Source organism: Bos javanicus, chromosome 2 (genome assembly GCF_032452875.1).
Source record: "Bos javanicus breed banteng chromosome 2, ARS-OSU_banteng_1.0, whole genome shotgun sequence".
Taxonomy (NCBI): domain Eukaryota; kingdom Metazoa; phylum Chordata; class Mammalia; order Artiodactyla; family Bovidae; genus Bos; species Bos javanicus.
The window spans coordinates 87,710,545-87,729,650 of NC_083869.1; the positions used below are offsets into that span (position 1 = coordinate 87,710,545).

The 19,106-nt window shown below is 36.7% G+C and overlaps 1 pseudogene; it reads left to right on the plus strand.

Annotated features, from left to right (window-relative positions):
* The first annotated feature begins 10,153 nt into the window (after positions 1-10,153).
* LOC133236079 (U6 spliceosomal RNA) lies at positions 10,154-10,250 on the plus strand (annotated as a pseudogene).
* Positions 10,251-19,106: the final 8,856 nt, after the last annotated feature.

The following is a 19,106-nucleotide window of genomic DNA, read 5'->3' on the forward strand; positions in this document are numbered from 1 at the left end:
CAACTGCATTTTAAATAAAAATGGGTGGAGGAAATTCTTAAACCTCATAAAAATCATTTACAAGAAAATCCAGAACTCACATAATACTTAAAGGTGAAAGATTATGTTCTTCCTCTATTAATGAGAATGAGAAAAAAGTGTTTTTTCTCACCATTCTTATTCAACCGATTACTGAAAGTTCTAGCGATTGCAATAAAATGTCCTATATAAAATGGAAAAGAAAAACACTATATTTGCAGATACCATGATTGTCTACATAGAAATACCAAGGAATCTAAAAGGAAAGAAGGAAGAAGAAAAGAAACCTCAAAAACATTCTGAAACAAATAACTGAGCTCTGAAAGATCGCAGAAACCAAATTCAAAAGTGTAATATCATTTACAAATGCTCCAAAGAAAAATTTTAAATTAGGCATAAATCTAAAAAATATATATAGAATATATATAACAAAAAATTATAAAATGCTAATCAAAGAAATAAAGAAGACTTAAATACTTAGAAACATAATATTCACAGATTAGAAGACTCAACATAATAAAACTATCAACTCTTCCTAAAATGATATACAGTTTAAATGAAATTCCTATCTAAATCTCTGCAAGCTTTTTATAAACATAGACAAACTTTTTAAACTATTTATAGAAATTAAAAGGCTCTAGAATAGTCAAAACAGTTTTTAAAAGACTGAGTGGGAGGAATTCTTTTCCCAATGTCAAGACATACAATTTAGCTATAGTAACCAAGACAAATTGGTAATGGTGAAATGATATATACATCTATCAATGGAACAGAATGAAAAACTCAGAAATAGATCCACAGAAATATGCCCAATTAATTTTTGGCAAAGGTGCAAAAGCAATACAACAAGGAAGGATAGAGTTTTCCATAAATAGTGCTGGATCATTTGAGCATACAGTGGCAAATAGGGGGCTGAGATGACAAAGAATCTGCCTGAAATGCAGGAGACCAGGGTTCAACCCCTGCATTGGGAAGATCCCCTGGAGAAGGGAATGGCAACCCATTCCAGTATTCTTGCCTGGAGAATTTCATGAACAGAGGAGCCTAGCAGACTACAATCTACATTTGAACCTCAATTTAAACCTCACATTTTATACAAAAATTAACTCAGTTTAAAACATTAAACTATAAAAGATCTCAAAAAATAATTAAATAAATAAAGAGAGAGAGAGAGGGAGAAAATATTCAGGACCTAGAACTCAGGTCAGTTCAGTTCAGTTCAGTTGCTCAGTCATGTCCAACTTTGTGTGACCCCATGCACTGCAGCATGCCAGGCATCCCTGTACATCACCAACTCCCAGACTTGCTCAAACTCATGTCCATCAAGTCGGTGATGCCATCCAACCATCTCATCCACTGTCATCCCCTTCTCCTCCTGCCTTCAATCTTGCCCAGCATCAGGGTCTTTTCCAACAAGTCAATTTTTCGCATCAGGTGGCCAAAGCACTGGAGTTTCAGCTTTAGCATCAGTCCTTCCAAAGAATATTTAGGACTGGTTTCCTTTAGGATTGACTGGTTGGATCTCCTTGCAGTCCAAGGGACTCTAAAGAGTCTTCTCCAATACTACACTTCAAAAGCATCAATTCTTCAGTTCTCAGCTTTCTTTATAGTTCAACTCTCACATCCATACATTACTACTGGAAAAACCATAGCTTTGACTAGATGGACCTTTGTTGGCAAAGCAATGCCTCTGCTTCTTAATAAGCTGTCTAGGTTGGTCACAGCTTTTCTTCTAAGGAGCAAGCATCTTTTAATTTCACTTTCTAAACTTGAACTCAAAACTTGATCCCAAAAACACAATCAAAAAGAGGAAAACAATGAATCATACCTCATCAAATTAAAAACCTTTTGCTCTGTGAAAGACTCACTTAACAGAATGAAAAATAAGTTACAAACTGGGAGAAAATATTTGCAAATCACATATCCAATAAGAACTAGTATCTAAAATATATAAAGAACTCTCAAAATTCCACATTCAAAAATAAACTACCCAATTAGAAACTATAAAAACCATGCAAGATATTTTACAATAAGGATACATGGATGATGTATAAATAAGCACTTGAAAAGATTTCAGCATTATAAGTTATTAGGACAATGCAAATTAAAACTTCAATGAGATGTCACTTTTTACCTATCAAAATGGCTAAAATAAAAAACCAGATACTGTGATAAAATCATATAGTCACTAGAGTTTGGAGAAACCAGATCACATATGCATTGCTGGCATGATTTTCTAATGATACAGTAGTTTGGAAAATAGCTTTGCATTTCCTTCTGAAATTAAAATGTAACTTACCATCTTACCCAGCAATTACATTCTTGGGCATGTATCCCCAAAAAATGAAAACTTATTTTCATGTAGAAACATGTACACAATGTTCATTATAGCTTAAATAATAATAGCTAAAATCTGGAAAAAACCCAAATGTCCTTCAATTGTTAATGGTTAGCAAATCCACCCATGGATTCAGTTCAGTTCAGTTCAGTCGCTCAGTCGTGTCCAACTCTTTGTGACCCCATGAATTGCAGCACACCAGGCCTCCCTGTCCATCACCAACTCCCGGAGTTCACTCAGACTCATGTCCACTGAGTTGGTGATGCCATCCAGCCATCTCATCCTGTGTAATCCCCTTCTCCTACCCCCAATCCCTCCCAGCATCAGAGTCCTTTCCAATGAGTCAACTCTTTGCATGAGGTGGCCAAAGTACTGGAGTTTCAGCTTTAGCATCATTCCTTCCAAAGAACACCCAGGACTGATCTCCTTTAGAATGGACTGGTTGGATCTCCTTGCAGTCCATGGGACTCTCAAGAGTCTTCTCCAACACCACAGTTCAAAAGCATCAATTCTTCATCACTCAGCTTTCTTCACAGTCCAACTCTCACATCCATACATGACCACTGGAAAAACCATAGCCTTGACTAGACGGACCTTTGTTGGCAAAGTAATGTCTCTGCTTTTCAACATGCTATCTAGGTTGGTCATAACTTTCCTTCCAAGGAGTAAGCGTCTTTTAATTTCATGGCTGCAGTCACCGTCTGCAGTGATTTAGGAGCCCAAAAAAATAAAGTCTGACACAGTTTCCCTATCTATTTCCCATGAAGTGATGGGACCAGATGCCATGATCTTCATTATCTGAATGTTGAGCTTTAAGCCAACTTTTTCACTCTCCTCTTTCACTTTCATCAAGAGTCTTTTTAGTTCCTCTTCACTTTCTGCCATAAGGGTGGTGTCATCTGCATATCTGAGGTTATTGATATTTCTCCTGCCAATCTTTATTCCAGCTTGTGCTTCTTCCAGCCCAGCATTTCTCATGATGTACTCTGCATATAAGTTAAATAAGTAGGGTGACAATATACAGCCTTGACAAACTCCTTTTCCTATTTGGAACCAGTCTGTTGTTTCATGTCCAGTTCTAACTGTTGCTTCCTGACCTGCATATAGGTTTCTCAAGAGGTAGGTCACGTGGTCTGGTATTCCCATCTCTTTCAGAATTTTCCACAGTTTATTGTGATCCACACAGTCAAAGTCTTTGGCATAGTCAATAAAGCAGAAATAGATGTTGTTCTGGAGCTCTCTTGCTTTCTCAATGATCCAGTGGGTGTTGGCAATTTGATCTCTGGTTCCTCTGCCTTTTCTAAAACCAGCTTGAACATCAGGAAGTTCATGGTTCACATATTGCTGAAGCCTGGCTTGGAGAATTTTGAGCATTACTTTACCAGCATGTGAGATGAGTGCAATTGTGCAGTAGTTTCAGCATTCTTTGGCATTGCCTTTCTTTGGGATTGGAATGAAAACTGATCTTTTCCTGTCCTGTGGCCACTGCTGAGTTTTCCAAATTTTCTGGCATACGGTATCCTGCCGGGGACCAGCCCCGGCTGATCCAGGGAATTCGAATCGGGGACGGCGTCGGCGAGGATCAGGAAACAATTGCTTAATTAAACATTAATTAAGGATATAAAGAGTAATAGAATGAGGATAGCTCAGTGAGGAAATTCAGTGGAGAAAAGAGGCTGAATAATTCAGCCAGAAGGTAAGAGAAAGAACGACATGGTGAGACCAAGTTTCTGTGAACAAGGCCTGCACTTTATTTTCCAAAGTAGTTTTTATACCTTAAGTTATGCATAGAGGATAATGGGGGAAGGGGTAGAGTCTTGCAGCAAGCCAGGCTTTCTTCCTGCAAACTTATCATATGCAAAAGCTTAGGTGATTTGCATCATCTTCTGGCCTGGAGGCCTGTTAACATTTTAAGACTTTTTCTTCAGAAAATTTATTTTTCTCTAAAGGTGATTGGTCAGGAGCCACCCTCCAAAAGCATTAGATAAAGTTGCATTCCTACAGAGCAAAGGTGTGGTGGGCTATAACAAGAAAAAGAATTAACTCAAGGGTCCCAGGTTACAAACATTAAAGCTACTATTTACACCAATTATATTAATCAATACACTGCCAGGGACACAGCAGGTAAGGGATATGGAGACTTAGCAGCAAACATTGGCCCAACAAGTGAAAATCCCTTCACCAATACACTTTCTAATCAATCTTTTAACTGCTCAAAGGAATCTGTATTTAGACAGTTTAGAACATCTCATGCCTCTCAGTTTGGAGGCTCTGAGCAATCACATGTGGCCAGAAAAACCTATTCAGGCAGGCTAGAGGACTTCCAAGGGAGTTTGTAGGTTGAAACACTGTCACACCCAGGAATTATTAACTGGAGCTGTAAGCTAACTCTTTTTCAGAGAGAGGTAGTGGGGGACAGCCCCCCGTAAAGTCAGAGGTGTAGGTGAAAGCACAAAGCAGAAAGTAGGCAGACTCTGGTTTTGGGGGTAGATTGCTCGAGAATTTCCAGGGAGACTCCTGAGGCTTGATCCCGCCTTTGCGTATGCCAAGCCTCCTTCCTCATGACCTTTGCCAGGGGCGGAGCTCGCTCCCCGAAGTATCCATAATACCATGGATTACCAATCAACAATAAAAAGGAATAAACTATTGATAAATACAACTTGGATGTATCTCAAGGAAATTATGTGAAGTAAAATAAACCAGTGTCTTAGATGCATACGGAGAAGGCAATGGCACCCCACTCCAGTACACTTGCCTGGAAAATCCCATGGATGGAGGAGCCTGGTGGGCTGCAGTCCATGGGGTCTCTAGGAGTCGGACACAACTGAGCGACTTCACTTTCTCTTTTCACTTTCATGTATTGGAGAAGGAAATGGCAACCCACTCCAGTGTTCTTGCCTAGAGAATCCCAGGGACAGGGGAGCCTGGTGTGCTGCCATCTCTGGGGTCACACAGAGTCGGACACGACTGAAGTGACTTAGCATAGCATAAAGATGCATAATGTAGATTTCATTTATATAACATTCATAAAATAACACAAATGTAAATATGGAGAACTTAGTAGTAATTAATGCAGATTAAAGAAATGGGAGGAAAGGATAAATCAAGCTCATACCCTTGAGGAGGGTAGCATGAGGGTAACTTGCAGTGACGGTTAAGTATTGCAGTTGTGGTTATACGAAGCTACATACAACAAAATTGCCAGAGCTATTCAAACATAGGTACATACGCATACACACACAACTGCATGTATAACTGGCAAAATCTGAATAACCTCAATGGATTGAACAAATGTTAACTTACTGGGTTTGATATTATACTACTACAGTTGTGCAAAATATTAACATTAGGAGAGGCTGGGTAAAGGGTGCCTTGGATTTCCCTGTAAATTTCTTTGCACATTCCTATGAATATATAAATATTTTAAAGTAAAATGTTTTTTACTTTAGTAATAATTTTTTAATTTAAAATTATTTTTTAAATATTTTAAATTATTTTTTAAATTATTTAATTTTAAAAATTAAAACTATATAATTTAAATTAACTAAATAATTAAGAAATAAATGAAACATATCAAGAGTCTAAAATGCATGCAAAGTCAAAGCCAAATGCAGATCCTCCAGAATATTATTTTACAACAGCATAATGTTTTTAAAGTTATCATATACCACTTTCTTATTAACAATGAAATAAACAAACTTGGTCACACACTTGTATAAATCCATAATCTAATTTCATTTATCTTTAATCATTTATTCCTTAAATATGTTGTGAATTTTTAAAGAATAATTATAGTTGATTTGTCTATGTTGTTAACTGCTTCATTTTATATAACCTGGGTGATAGGAATATCTTAATTTATATTACATAGTTTTTAAAAAACTATGAAGGTTAGGAAGTCATTTGGAGGTGACATGAAAGAGTCACACTTTTTCCCTTTGAAGCATTTTTACAGTGAATTCCAGGATAGTTTCAAACCAATTCATATTATAAAAGATTGTGTCATTTAAGCTTTAAGAGATAAATGAAAAAAATTTGGTCATTTTTCTGTATACTTCTTGTTTTAAAACCAAAAGTAACTTTAAAAAGAATCACATTTTGAGATAGCATTTAATATTCTTGAAAAATGACTGAAATATTTTAGCATGTTGTTGCCATTATTTAGTCAGTAAGTGGTGTCTGAATTGTGACCCCATGGACCGTAGCCCGCTAAGCTCCACTGTTCATGTGATTTCCCAGCCAAGAATACTGAAGTGAGTTGCCATTTTCTTCTCCAGGGAATCTTTCCGATTCAGGGATAGAACCCACATTTCCTGCATTGGCAATCAGATTCTTTACTACTGAGTCACTAGGGAAGCCCATGTTTTAAACATTTTTCAGCCAAATTTATGGTTTGCTATTTTTCCATGTTAAAACACATAGATTTAATTCATTCATTTAAACTGCTAAATTAAGTTGCCTTGTGTGGCTATATCCCTGCTTACTTATCTATTTTCCTTAATGGCAGTGTTTCCAATATTTTATTATTACACAAAATTCTTCAATAGAGATGATATTTTTCATGTCTCCAAAGGACAAGAGACTTTAAATTAAAATACTCCATGCTGAAGAGAATTATTGGTAGGAATACAAGTTGATACCATCTTTCTGGAAAACCATTTGGCAACATGTGCCAAGACCTTAAAAAATATGCATACTCATTAACCCTATAATGTTACTTCTAAAATATACTATTCAGTGGTTCTCAAACTGTGGTCCCCAGACCAGCAGCATCAGCACAAGCAAATCCTCAGAGCTCTACCTCAAACCGGAGAAGGCAATGGCATTTATTGAGAGTTGCTATCTTAAGTTGGAGAAGGCAATGGCAACCCACTCCAGTACTCTTGCCTGGAAAATCCCACGGACGGAGGAGCCTGGTAGGCTGCAGTCCATGAGGTCGGTAAGAGTCGGACACGACTGAGCAACTTCCCTTTCACTTTTCACTTTCAAGCATTGGAGAAGGAAATGGCAACCCACTCCAGTGTTCTTGCCTGGAGAATCCCAAGGACGAGGGAGCTTGGTGGGCTGCCGTCTATGGGGTCGCACAGAGTCGGACCCGACTGAAGCAACTTAGCAGCAGCAGCAGCAGCAGCTACCTCAAATCTACTCGATCAGAAGTTTTGAGGATGGGAGTAAACAATCCATGGCTTACCAAACTCAACAGGTGATTCTAACACTGCTGCTGCTGCTGCTAAGTCTCTTCAGTCGGGTCCGACTCTGTGACCCCATAGAGGGCAGCCCACCAGGCTGCGCCGTCCCTGGGATTCTCCAGGCAAGAACACTGGAGTGGGTTGCCATAGCCTTCTCTGGATTCTAACACTAAAGCTCAGTAAACAACAGTTCTAGATAAATTATTAGAAAGTCTCAAGAATACTCACTGTAGGATCATAGTTAAGAAAAAAAGTCTGGACTCACCCTCAATGTCTTCATAAATCTTAAAAAAAAAAAAAGATGATATAAATAATGAAGCAAATACAGGATGAAAAATTAAGTATGTGGGAATATAGCTTTAATATTATACTATAAGAAAATGGCATAATCTAAAGTTGTGTATAAGTGATACCCTATAGTATTAGTCTTTTTCTGCCTGAATTATTTTGTACATGGGACCTAAGAAAAACAACAAATTGGTGAATAAAGCAGGAAGGAAGTAGACTGTCAGAACAAACTGGTGGTCACCAGCAGGTGGAGGGAAGGGGAGAAGGGCAATATATGGGTAGGTGATTTAAAAGAAGGGTTATTTTGAGAATACATGAAATTGTGTGTAAAATTTTTGAAAATGGTAAACCATTATGTAATTTAAAGAATTTTTCATTCAGTAAAAATGTTTTAAAAATTAGGGGAAACATAAAATTGTATATATGGCAAAATCATAACTTTTAAAAGGTGATATGTAGCCAAAGATATTAAGAATTTTCACATATATGTACACATACATATAGTCTGAATTAATATATTTACATTTAGTTAATATATTACTCATTTATGCTATCATTTGAAACCCCTCTAGATGCATTAATGATTAAAATGATAAATAATGCTTATATTTTTATAAAAATAAATAACTTGCTGACTTTCTTAAGCCCATATATCATGGTGTTTTGATGTGCAAATAGGTTTGCAACAAGGTAAACTGAGTTTTTAAAAGATGTCATCTTATGCAACAATTTGCTTAGGATTGACAGTTAAAGGTTATATTTAGATGATGTCTATAACATGTATTCACACATATTTTAAAAGTCTATTAAAAGAAATATAGGGAATGTTAAAACTGGATGGTGTGATATCTAGTGAAATACAGACTTAAAATCTATGCCATTAGAACCTGCAAATTTATAAGCACGAGCTTTAAATCTGTTAGCAGTTGAATTTCTACGTAAAGTTCTCACTATTCTCTATGGTTATCAAATGGAATGTTATAACCTCAACATTCATTTATATAATTCAAATGTTATTTATCCCATTACACATAACCCCATTATTTTTTAAATAGCTAATATAATTTTGCTCACATCTGATGCATATATCAGGATCAAAATTTAATTCTAATTTTCCTGAACTAGAGAATAGGTTTTGTCTGAGCTCTGTAGAACATTTAACTTTAACTTGTAATTCTCAGTATGCTTCTATTACATTCACAGAATAATAGGGAGTATGCCTGCAGGTAGTTTAGTACTGTTAAACTCCTATGGATCACAATGAAATACCATGTAGCCCAGCATGCTTTATATTTCAAAAGTTGTGGGTTGTTAACAATATACTTTTATTAAAATTCCTATTAATTTTGCTGTCAATCTGAATATAAAATTACTTTATCACTTTTCTGTAGAATAAAAAAGTGAAGAAAATATTACTTTATTTCTAAGTGTTTATCTGGCCAAAAATGGAAAAAGAAATTTAGAAAAAACCAACTATATTATAGTCTAAAAATAGTTTTTGAATATTTTAGTACTGAAATGGCACAGTTATACATCTATTCATGTAGTGATTTGTTAAAATGATATTTAGTATTGAGCCACGGAATTGTATGAAGCATTAAAGATAGGGCAACTAGCAATAATTAAACCTCTGCCCTCATGAAGCATTAGTTCTAGTGGGAGTAATAGACAGTAGACACATAGCAATTCAAGTACTGATACTGTGATAAAGAAAAATAGGAGTATTACCTAAAAAATGAATCTGAATTAAGCATGAAAAGTGATTAAAAGCACTCCAAGGTTAAAGCAAAGCTTATACAAATGACCTAAGGTGAGAAATGACTGAGCGACTGAACTGAACTGAACTGAAGGTGAGAAATTGCTGGTGAGAAGTGCTCCGAGGAGTACAAGTATATCAGAGTGGCCAAAGAATTGTGAGCAAGAGAGACCAAGGTACCAGATGAAGCTGGGATGAAGACAAGGACGGATAATCAGGCCTCTGTAAATCATGGTGGGATATTGAGCTTCTCCTGGTTTGATGTGTCGAAAAGTCGCCCCTGGATACTGAGGGAGAGATCATGAGCGAACATCATTTAGTGTCAAAGAATGGAAAACATGAATTAATTTCTTTTGCAAACCATGATAAAGAAAGTTCTGGATTTTGCATGAAATGTTAAATGTTCTAAAACTGCAAGTAGAAATACAGATATCAATTTCAACATTGGAATGAAGACTTCTTAGTAAAGAGTAAAAATATATATATATATATCTATTCCATTTGATCTCCTACCTTTCTTCTCTTTTAGTCCACAATAAAGACCTGTCAGCATGTCAGGGTGGTGCTTCCTTTGGTAATATATACATGAAAATTGCAGAGAAGATTAGCATGGCCCCTGCACAAATATGACACAGACGTGCATATGGTCTTCCATATTTTTAGGTTGTTAATAGAGGAGACCCTAAGAGTTCTCTCATGATAAGTTTTCTTTCTTTTAGTGTATCTATATGAAACGATGGATGTTAACTAAATTTATTGTGGCAATCATTTCACAGTATATGTAAATCAAGCTATCACGCTCTGTACCTTTAACTTATACAGTGATATATGTCAATTGTTGTTGTTGTTCAGTTGCTCAGTCATGTCCAACTGTTTGCAACCCATGGACTGCAGCACACAGGCCTCCCTATCCCTCACCATCTTCTGGAGTTTGCCCAAGTTCATGTTCATTACCACTGAGTCATCTGTGCACATCAAATGACCAAAATACTGGAGCTTCAGCTTCAATATCAGTCATTCTGGTGATTATTCAAGGTTGATCTCCCTCAGATTGACTGGTTTGATCTCCTTGCTGTCCAAGGGACTTTCGGGAGTCTACTTCAGCACCACAGTTTGAAGGCATCAATTCTTTGGCATTCTGCCTTCTTTATGGTCCAGCTCTCACAACCATATGTGACCACTGGGAAGACCATACCCTTGACTATACAGACCTTTGTGGGCAGACTAATGCCTCTGCTTTTCAACACTGTCTAGGTTGCCATCGCTTTCCTGCCATGAAGCAATTGTCTTTTGTTTTCATGGCTGCAGTCACATCCACAGTGATTTTGGAGCCCAAAATGAGGAAATTAGTCACTATTTCCACCATTTCCTTTTCTATTTGCCATGCGGTAATGGGACCAGATGCTGTGCTCTTAGTTTTTTCAATATTTAGTATTAAGCCAGTTCTTTTACTTTCCTCCACCCTCATCAAGAGGCTCTTTAGTTCCTCTTCACTTTCTGCCATTAGAGTGGTATCATCCTCATATCTGAGTTTGTTGATGTCTCTCCTTCCTATCTTGATTTCAGCTTGTAACTCATCCAGCCCAGCATTTCTCATGATATGTGCTCAGCATATAGGTTAAACAAACAGGGTGACAGCCTGTTGTACTCTTTATGACATGTCAATAATATGTCAATTATTTCTCAATGAGACTGGGGAAAAAAAAGTCAGAGTGTCTAAAGATTATTAATGAGGTATGAGCATGTTTTGGCTCTGAAGTCCTAGCTCTCTTGTGTCTCCATCCATACATTCTCTATCCCTGGTCTCAGTTTATTTGTTCATATCATCATTTTTAATACATACAAACACTTTTTTTCCTAAAATCCAAAGAGAATCCTGTTTCCAATATTACATTTTTGAAAACAGCACTCCAGGGCTGTGCCCCAGAAAAAACAGAGGTACCTGATGAAAGCCATTCTTTTGGAGAAAGATACACCCCCTCTTTGATGCTTTTCTCCAAAATATCTTCCTAGCAACAACAACAAAGACACATGGGCAATCTGGCTCCTTTAAGAGCTCACTCACTGCTGAGCTTAGGGAAGGGTGAGGGGTGCTTGCTGGTCTTAGTAACAGTACCTCCTATACATTTTAACTCCCTTTGCCACCCCCAATTCCACTTGCAAACTGAAAATTGAAGCATGAGGTGTCTCAAAAACATAAAATCCTCTTTTGCCTGGTGGGATGTCTTTATTCCTGAGTAATTTCTCCAAATAACACCCCTGAGTCTCTGAAAATGTAAAAATTGCCTGTAGAGTCAAGGCAAATGAGGGCTAAATCCATTCATTATTTCCTTCTAGACTCTCATTCACCTCTAGTTGTAGGAAGCATCACAAACACAGGACTGATGAAAAGTGTATAAACATATTATCCAGATACTCAGGTTGTCACAGGGAGTGGTTTTTGTTTTTGATTTTAATATAAGCAAAGCTAGGCAGTGAAAATGTTCAGGTGAAAATAGAAGTTTTTCTTTCTGAAAGATATTTCTTATCTTGAATGATCTGATTCTTTGAATTCCATGGCAAATTCAGAAATCTCTTCTTATGTGACCTACTCTTGGATCCTTGCTTATATCTTCATTACCCAGCAAAGAGTAAGCATAATTGATAAGCAATCCGTGGTCCTCTTCACTTTGCTATGTATTGTCTTTGAATCTTTCAAGATAGTTTCTAGGTCATGTTTTGGTCCTAAATCACTCCCCAACTCTCAGTGACTAAATCCAACTTAATAGTGCTCACCATTCAAGGGACCCTGGCAGATAGATCAGCCATCACCTCAAACATTGCCAGTCAACATGCCTAAGAGAAAGGATGTGCTCAAGAGTCTCATGAATTCAACTCAATGCTCTGGATCAGAGATGACATGCTTCAATCACTTCTATTCACAACTTAATGAGTAGAGCTAAACATATGATGCTACCAAAAAGAGATACATACAATCCTAACATGTCTCTGAAGGCAAAGAACAAGAAATAGTTGAGGAATAACAATAAGGACCATCCCAATCCTGTAAAAGAACTATTTTTTTTCTTTCAAAAATGTAGAGAAAATTGAGAAACCCTAAACAGATAAGCACTGGAGAAGGAAATGGCAAACTACTCCAGTGTTCTTGCCTGGAGAATCCCAGGGACAGGGGAGCCTGGTGGGCTGGCATCTATGGGGTCACACAGAGTCGGACACGACTGAAGTGACTTAGCAGCAGCAGCAGCAAACAAATAGCAAAGTACAGAAAAACACAATTTTTCATTGTTAAGAGTCTGTTTATAAAAAGTAATGTTCCAAAAAAAAAAGTAATGTTCTACCAGCTGTATGCATGATTTCTTTGTAAATAACAACATGGGAGCTATTAGTCTCTTATCTCCAAATGTACATACTTTGGGAGTTCTGTCATTTACATCTCACCTTAGCAAAATGGTGGCTCAGATGGTAAGGAATCTGCCTGCAATGTGGGAGATTTGGGTTCAATCCCTGGGTCGAGAAGATATCCAGGAGAAAAGCATGGCAATCCACTGCAGTTTTCTTGCCTGGAGAACTGCATGAACAGAGAAGCCTGATGGGCTACAGTTCATGAGGAGGCAAGGAGTCAGACATGACTGAGTGACTAACATTTTCACTTTAGCAAAATAGAATAAGGCAGAATAAGTCAGGAGAAAGGGCAAAGAAGGAGTTGATAAAGCTAAAAACAAAATTAGAATCCAATATTTGACAGGAGATCTGGTATGCTTTTCTAGAACTCAGTGACAAATTTGGCTCTGAACATTCCAGGAAACATGCAAAAAAAGAAATGTAATCAATGGTGTGATACATAGTATCTACAAGTTAAAAGCAAAATATGTCATGAGAAGAAGCACAGTAATATCTGGCCCATGAGTCCTCAGGCACAGGGAATACATAATGTAGTACAGAAAGTAACAGAAAGCATGTCTACCATAGCATAAAACTCTAAGGCTGTAGCTTACTGTATCTTTTACTAAAATCCCACATGTATACATCACAAATATTTTTACTGTTATTTTCAGGTTTACTAATAATTATTATAATGATTTGGCTGTGTTTGTCAATATCCCACATCTTTATGGCCATCCAGGACATGAATGAGGAAAGAAATATGCTTTTTATCCCTAATGTAGCATTTATATAAACCACAGCTCACAAACAGGCATAAAGACTGCTAAATGTGGCCTTCAACTGTATACTTCACACAGTACTGTTTTTAAACTCGAATTTGAACTCTTTAGGTCTAAAATTCACTCTCCCACTTGGCCATATTTCTCAGCACTTCCTATCATGATCCACTTTATGTCCTTCATGTAGCCCCTGTAGGAATTAGAGTTTGAGGTCCCTGATATAAAATCCAGTGACTCAGTAAAATAAAATGTTTCATAAATTCAGTGTCTATTCCCTCTATACCAGCTGCTTTGAGGAAATATAAAACAAACAATAACTGTACTGATGTTTCTCAAACAGCTAAGTCTGTTGGGGAAGATAATTGCAAAACATTTGAGAACTTATAGTACTAAAATAACAATAACTATTCTATATATTTTATAGCTCAATATTTTAGCAAGTTATTTCACATTCATTGCTGCAATGGGTTCTTTAAGGAATATCACTAACCAGTCAAAATAGGATTATAGTTCCCATTTTTCAGATAAAAATACTGAGATTCAAAAAGTTAAGTTCGCTTACTTCAAGTCACAAGGCTAATCACAGGTAAAGCATAAGCTCCATGGAGGGCTTTTTTTAGTTTTAAATCATACACAGACTGACACATAGTAGGCATTTCATATTCTCTAAATTAACAAGCAAAGGAACATGTACACCAACACATATATTGATTCATAAGTATGAATAGTAGAAAAAAGCTTATAAAAAAGAAAGATCAGAATGCACAAGTCACACAGTCTCACACCTAATACATACAATATAAATAAAACAAATAACATAACCAGATGTTATTTATGAACTCAAGACACTTGTGGAGGAAAGACAAAAAATGCAAGATACCTAAAAATATATATGCAAGTATAATAATCCAAAATATTCATGAAAAGAATCAGCAATTACTCTTACCTCTTTTAAAAAGCCAAGGATTTACATAGAAGGAAATTTCCTAGAATTTGTGGGATTTAAAAATAAGCAATGCTAAAGGATTTATAGTATTTATTGCAATATCATCTATAATAGCAAAATATTGGAAAAGAAATCAAAGAAGACGCAAACAGATGGAGAGATAGACCATGATCTTGGATTGGAAGAATCAGTATTGTAAAAACAACCATTGTACCCAAAGCAACAGAATGAATGCAATCCTATCAAACTACCAATGGTATTTTTCAAAGAACTAGAGAAAAAAATCACAGTTTGTATGGAAACACAAAAAACCCCGAAGAGCCAAAGCAATCTTGAGAAAGAAGAATGGAGATGGAGGAATCAACCTGCTTGACTTCAGACTATACTACAAAGCTACAGTCATCAAGACAGTATGGTATTGGCACAAAAACAGAAACATAGACCAATGGAAATAGGTAGAAAGCCCAGAGATAAACCCACACACCTATGGGCACCTTATCTGTGACAATGGAGGAAAGAATACACAACATAGAAAAGATAGTCACTTCAATAAATGGTGCTGGAAAAGCAGACAGCTGCATGTAAAAGAATGAAATCAGAACACTTCCTAATACCATTCAAAATGAATTAAAGACATAAATTTAAGATCAGAAATTATAAAACTCTTAGAGGAAAACATAGACAAAACACATTTTGACATAAATCATAGCAAGATTCTCTATGACCCACCTCCAAGAGTAAGGAAATAAAAATAAACAAATGGAACTTAATTAAACTTAAAAGCTTTTGCACAGCAAAGGAAACTATAAACAAAATGGAAAGACAACCATCAGAAAGGGATAAAATAATAGCAGCTCAAACAACTGATAAAGGATTAATCTTCAAAATATATAAGCAGCTTATCTGGCTCAATACCTGAAAAACAAGCAACCTAATAAAAAAGTGGACAGAACCTAAACAAACATTTCTCCAAAGAAGATATATCAGATCAGATCAGATCAGAACAGATCAGTCACTCAGTCGTGTCCGACTCTTTGTGACCCCATGAATCGCAGCACACCAGGCCTCCCTGTCCATCACCAACTCCCGGAGTTCACTCAGACTCACGTCCATCGAGTCAGTGATGCCATCCAGCCATCTCATCCTCTGTCGTCCCCTTCTCCTCCTGCCCCCAATCCCTCCCAGCATCAGAGTCTTTTCCAATGAGTCAACTCTTCACATGAGGTGGCCAAAGTACTGGAGTTTCAGCTTCAGCATCATTCCCTCCAAAGAAATCCCAGGGCTGATCTCCTTCAGAATGGACTGGTTGGATCTCCTTGCAGTCCAAGGGACTCTCAAGAGTCTTCTCCAACACCACAGTTCAAAAGCATCAATTCTTCAGCGCTCAGCCTTCTTCACAGTCCAACTCTCATATCCATACATGACCACGGGAAATACCATAGCCTTGACTAGACACACCTTTGTTGGCAAAGTAATGTCTCTGCTTTTGAATATGCTATCTAGGTTGGTCATAACTTTCCTTCCAAGGAGTAAGTGTCTTTTAATTTCATGGCTGCAGTCACCACCTGTAGTGATTTTGGAGCCCAGAAAAATAGTCTGACACTGTTTCCACTGTTTCCCCATCTATTTCCCATGAAGTGGTGGGACCGGATGCCATGATCTTCATTTTCTGAATGTTGAGCTTTAAGCCAACTTTTTCACTCTCCACTTTCACTTTCATCAAGAGGCTTTTGAGTTCCTCTTCACTTTCTGCCATAAGAGTGGTGTCATCTGCATATCTGAGGTTACTGATATTTCTCCCAGCAGTCTTGATTACAGTTTGTGTTTCTTCCAGTCCAACGTTTCTCATGATGTACTCTGCATATAAGTTAAATAAACAGGGTGACAATATACAGCCTTGACGAACTCCTTTTCCTATTTGGAACCAGTCTGTTGTTCCATATCCAGTTCTAATTGTTGCTTCTTGACCTGCATACAGATTTCTCAAGAGGCAGATCAGGTGGTCTGGTATTCCCATCTCTTGAAGAATTTTCCACAGTTTATTGTGATCCACACAGTCAAACGCTTTGGCATAGTCAATAAAGCAGAAATAGAACACATGAAAAGATGCTCAACATCACTCATTATTAGAGAAATGCAAATTACAACTACAGTGAGGTATAACCTCACACCAGTCAGAATGGCCATCATCAAACATCTACAAACAATAAATGCTGGAGAGGGTGTGGAGCAAAGGGGCCCCTCTTGCACTGTTGATGGGAATTCAAATTGATACAGCCACTATGGAGAATAGGATAGAGATTCCTTTAAAAAAATACTAGGCATAAAACTACCATGTCACCCAGCAATCCTGCTACTGGACATATACCCTGAGAAAACAATAATTGAAAGAGACATATGTACCCCAATGTTCATTGCAGCACTATTTAAACTAGTTAGGACATGGAAGCAAACTAGATATCTATCCACAGATGAATGGATAAGGAAGTTGTAGTACATATACATAATGGGATATTACTCAGCCATAAAAAGGATGCATTTCAGTCAGTTCTAATGACTGGATGAACCTAGAACATAAACCAGAAAGACAAATACATACATATACATATACACAGGCTTCCCAGGTGGCTCAATGGGTAAAGAATCTGACTGTAATACAGGAAATGTGGTGTCTACCCCTGGGTGGGGAAGATCCCCTAGAGAAGGGCATGGAAACCCACTCCAGTATTCTTGCCTGGAAAATCCCATGGACAGAGGAGCCTGGTGGGAACAATCCATAGAGTCACAAAGAGTTGGACATGACTTAAGTGACTGAGCACACATGCACACATGCATAAACACACACATATATCAGTAGAAATAGATAAAAAGATATGTATACACACATATTTAATGACATTTGCAAAGAAGAAACTGGCAGCATAACCAAAAACTAATAAAAATTGTAACCTTTGGAGTATAAGTATGGCCGGGATTTTTATAAAAAGTGTGACTTTTAAGAATATACTTTGTTACAGAATCTTGACTTTGGAATCATACAAATGATTTATATATCAAAAAAATATAAATTAAAAAATAATCTCCAAATATCAGAAACAGCTTTAAATGAATGAATCTAATTTTACCATCCTTGTGACATAAGTACAGAGAAAAAGGATTCATTTCAAATGATCTTAGCACAATGTACAAAACTTTGACCATCCATCCTTTGTAGTTTATATTTTAAGACAAGTAGAGTGGCACAGTATGCTGTCATTGCACTGACAGAAATTTCAGCTTGTTGTAGGAAAGGGATTTGGTTTTGGCAACAATGGATCAGACCAGGAAGGAAGTGGCTGAGCTCAGCAAATACGGATACTTGGTAGCATTATGTTTCCCAGGGAAAAAAAAAAAAAAAGGCTTAAAATGATGAAAACTTCATGAATAAGTAAATTCAAGCACTCCTCTCAACAAGGCTGTGTGAGGATCACTGTATATATCCATCAACGAGGTAATGTACTCATTTGATCCATTTGGACTGTTACTTATAATGAGCCTATTTTATGAAAAGATTAAGGAGATAAAGAAACTGGATTTAAGACACATTTTCATAAGCCTGGGAGTGACTAGAAAATTATTTAACCCATTTCTCTTTGCTGAATAGGAAGAAATAGAAAACAAAAAGGAAACTAGATCAAACTAAAGGTAAAGAATATCTTGGAAAACAAGAAGTAAACACTGGAATAGCAAGATTATGCAACTTCTTTTCAAAAGAATACATTGTTCATTTACCTTGATTTGAAGCCACGGAGAAATTCATTAAGGCATGTTAAAACATAAAATTTCTTAAGAGAAAATGACTACAGTGGAACTTGGGAGGATGTTAATATTCACAAAATAGAGACTAATGTTGACTTTTGAGCCAAAATGTACTTTATGATTTTCAAGTTACTCTACTTAAGTTTTGTGCCATTTTTATTTGATTAAAAAAGAAACCTTGTCTTACAATTGTTGTTTAATTGCTAAGTCCTTTCCGATTCTTTGCAATCCCATGGACTGCAGCATACCGGGCTTCCCTGCCCTTCGGTATCTCCAGGAGTTTGCTCAACTTACGTTCATTGAGTAAGTGATGCTATCCAACCATTTCATCCTCTGTCATCCCCTTCTCCTCCTACCCTCAGTCTTTCCCATCATTAGGGTCTTTCCCAATGAGTCTTTCCACTTACTTGTGAATATGATTAAATATGCTATTGTAAAATTATAGAATTTAAAGAAGATGAAAATGTATTTGGTTCTTTTAATAATATTCAAAATGAATACTACTGACTAGTTAAACCTGAACATATTTTTATACATATGAAAGTTTAAAATATGCCTAAATACATTATTTCACATGTTTGTTTTAGGGGGCAAGATATATATATATACA